This window comes from Hipposideros armiger, unplaced genomic scaffold, assembly GCF_001890085.2.
Source record: "Hipposideros armiger isolate ML-2016 unplaced genomic scaffold, ASM189008v1 scaffold_1667, whole genome shotgun sequence".
NCBI lineage: Eukaryota > Metazoa > Chordata > Mammalia > Chiroptera > Hipposideridae > Hipposideros > Hipposideros armiger.
Window position 1 is genome coordinate 50,551 of NW_017733017.1, and position 4,185 is coordinate 54,735.

The following is a 4,185-nucleotide window of genomic DNA, read 5'->3' on the forward strand; positions in this document are numbered from 1 at the left end:
CCAGAAGGTCATTCAAGTCCAACCAAAAACATGTAGGCATGAGAGTAAGATTGTGGAACTAGACAGTTCATATGATACCAGGATTATACATTATATATTGTATTGGTACAAAAGGCTTCCCAGTAGTGAGATGATTTTCCTAATTTTCCAGCACAAAAATGTAGAAAGCAATGCAACACACTGTCAATATTCCGTGAACCTCAAGAAAGCAACTAAAACTATCAGGTTCATCACATCATCATCACAGCTAGAAGACTGCAACATATTTTGGTTGTCCCATACAGCCAACTCAAAAAAAAAATGAAGAGCCTCACCAAAAGCCCAGAACTCAATCTGAGGCAAATACCTATTCTCGTATTCTCAAGAAAGACTTACTTTCAAACCTTACCCAGAAATTTCTTAGTAGCTAGTGGTTGATATGTGTAATGTAATATCTACAAAGGAAACTGTGGAATTCATTCTAGGAAGCACTCCCCCCATCAAAGCTGCTTTGGAGACCACATAATATCATGTGTAAAAGCCATACTCCTCAGATATCAGCATATTTCTTCCCATGGAGTATGCAATAAATAAAGCAACATATGAAGAATAGTATTTTAAAATTATACATGATTAGCCAGATTTTATACTTGCTCAACTCAATCTTTTGGGGAAGATAGTTCTTTTTGGGTTCCTGGACCCAATATCAACATGAGTGTTTCATGGGGAAGGTTTCCCCCACATACCAAGCAATCCTCCAGACACCAGCTGGGCATCCTACAATTCAACTAAATTCTGAAATTACTTACCTAAAAAGAGCATCAAGTCCAAAGGCTAAGGACTGTTTTACAAGCCTGTCTCCCACCCTCAACTCAGACACCAGTCACAAGCTCAGGTTGTTACATGTGCTTCTGACCCACTGGCTATGTACTGGAGGTTGCTTCAACGCTCTACAACTGAGGATGGCAGTCGCAGGTCACTACTTGAACTTCTGGATGTTTGGCTATAAATCAGAGTTTCCCATGACATGCTCCTTGGTTCAATTAATTTGCTTTAAAAATGGGGGCTTGGTGCCCAATGATAGTCAAAATATAGTAATTCAAGAAGCTAGATTTTCAGTGGCGCATGAAGCAATAAAGTTGTCTTAAAAACTTTTGATTCTTAAGGATAGCTTTATTGCAGAGCCCTCTATTTTCAGGTCTTCTACTTTTAATTTCTACAGATGACAGGGCTGGATACCGCTGTCAGAGCCATGTTAAGCTAGTGAACCACTGTTCTTACTTGTGTTATATTATGTTTTCTCAATACTTAATCTCCATGGAGTTTTAACTTTAAAGATGTTAATTCATATGCTTTTACTCACTAGGTATAATTCTGAGGGAGCTGGTGCAAAGGAATGTTTCTTATTAATATATTATCTGTCCAGAATTTGTCACAGGTGCTGATACTGTAAGTACAGTACCTTCTGGAAGGGTCCATCACAAGTCTAGGGAAGGAAACATGCTCTTATGTGTTTTCCTCAAGTTTCTTATAGAGACACTAGAAATAAAATGTAAGTTCTGAAAATGACCCAGTAACCCATCTTTATTGTCTCAACAGTGGTGAGTGGGAAAAAAAATATATATATATATATATATATGGTGCAGAGTCCTTCCATCTATAATGGACTATTATTAACTGTAGTTATTCATATAAGGTTTGAATTATTTCTCTTGGGTCAAAAAGGAAGCTGAGAAAGACCCTACTTTACCAATAGTGATTCTCTCAAATGTTTATACAGAGCAACACTTTTGAATGATTAACTGCACAATCTACCAGGAAGCTGAAACAATTCTATTTTTATATGCACCTCAGAACATAACTTTAAAATATATCAAGCAGAAATTGGTAGGGTTGATTACTACAATAAAGTAGTAGTATTTTTTGATTTATTAAAAAAATCAATAAACAAATATGCAGACATAGTAGTAGGTATTAACACACATCTCTCACTAGAAATGTAGACAAAATATGACCAATACAATTCATATTTTTATCTAATTTATTTATTTATTTATAAAGATTTTATTGGTGAACAGCGTTGGGGAATTGAGAAAGGGGAACAGCCAAGTTGTTGTCTTTCAATCTTAGTTGTGGAGGGTNCTGGCAGACTCAGCGAAGTACTTCTGTGCTCTCTGGGATGCCACAGTAATAGAAACGACAGTGGAAGCTTAACAAATACCTAAGAGCTCCATAAAGGCAGCCACCTGCTCAGAGGCTGAGGAAAAACCCAGGAACCACAGACAGGAAGGGGGCAGGCACCGTGTGTGGTAGCGCAGCTGACACCTTCTAATGCAAACTTTCCTTCTATCAAAAACCTCACATATTAGAGCGCAGTGTGTAAAACAACACTGTTCCCTGGGATTCCAGGTATTATATTTGTATCTCGGGTTAAAATAAATCACAATTCTCTTTTCAAATTGTTCTTAAACAGTTAGATTGAATGAACCCATTTACTTCAGGAAAATCAGAAGTCGTTTTTTGTTTTGTTTTATTTTGTTTTGTTTTGTTATTAAGAAGTAGTTTTCTAATTCTCATCTTGAATTAATGGATTTTCAGATTGGAATAGCACTAGAAACCACCCATTTTTCTCTTCCAAGATCATGCGGATTTTAACAGTTCTTGCAAATACAATAATTCATTTTATAGTTTTATATATTTATATATATACATAATTGTATGAAAACATATTTTTTAAACACATGAATTTATTTTGTTTATTTATTTATTTATATTATAAGATTTTATTGGGGAATTTGGGGAGGTTAACAGTGTTGGGGAATCGGGAAAGGGGAACAGACAAGTTGCTGTCCTTTTTTTTTTGTTCTTCAGTCTAGTTGTGGAGGACGTTGCTTCACAGGCCCCTCTTGGTATTATCATTGCGCTCTTCCCAGCTGAGGCAGTAGGTCGCTGGCCATTGGACAGCCGCTCACTGCAGTTCAGGGCAGCTCACAAAAGCTCATGCCTGATACCAGCCAGCCCCACTGCACCTACTCCATCACCAGTGACTCAAGGCAGCCCAGCTCCAGGTCGAGCTGTTGTTCACCATCTTAGCTGTAGAGGTCACAGCATCAATGGCCCTCATGTGGGATCTGAACCGGGGCCCTGCTGCTCAGAGCTGGCATCCCAAGCCAACTCCCAACCAACGCGCCACTTGCCAGCCCATGAATTTATTTGTATGGGTTTTTTTCTTGGTTATTCTACAGTTATGAGCAACGTGCTCATGGCCAGACTGGCTTGCTACATGTTTTTAATACATAAATATGACTTTCCAGGGAGTTGAATAGATAAAAAGGCAACCAATTTTTAACTTCTGTATGGTCAAAAGAAGCTTTGGCTAAGACAAACTATGATCATTAGAGATTCCAAATAATTATTTGACTCTTAAGAAACCCAGGCAGGGACTGGGCTGAGTAAATGATTTACCCCCCAGGAAAGGTAAAGTCCTTAACTTATGGCCAAGAAGTTAACGGAAGAAGACTATCCCAGAGGGCTGAGCCAGAGAATGTGAAAAACAAGGAGCAAGAGAGCTCCTTGCAGAAAGCTCAGTCTCATCAAAACAGGGAAAGGAATGTCCTAANAGAAATATTTATCAAAGTTGACTCTATTCTGGAAGAGAAGTCCCAATCAATTAAAACAAGACTTTATGAATTTCAAAGGACTTAAATCATTCAGAATATGGTCTCTGATCACAACAGTGTCAAGCAAGAATACAATAATAAAGAGATAATTAAACTTCATTCCTGTACCTTGCTAGATACAACACGCAGTTTTCAAATGTATTTGCTGTAGAAAAACAAGGCTATGCAGAGGTTTGGGGTGGGGTAGACTTTTAGTCTCTGAGTAGAGCAGTGTAACATCCTACTTATGAACTTCATTTCCTGTTTGGGGACAGAAACACCTGACAACCCCAGGAATTAGTCACTCAGGCACTTGCTGAAAGTCTGTTCTCTGGGCTGAATTGAGAACAAGACAAACTTCAACCAGGAGGAGAATTTCTATCATGCTCGGTCCTGGCCTGCTGTGGGCATTCATGGTTTCCTTTAGCTTCAGTACGTGTGGCCCTAAACATGGGGCCTCAGCTTACGTTAGGCTCAAGGATGGGACTATGAGAGCTGTAACTAGTGGGGATACTAAGAGGGAAAAGAAGCAGGAAAATGAAACACT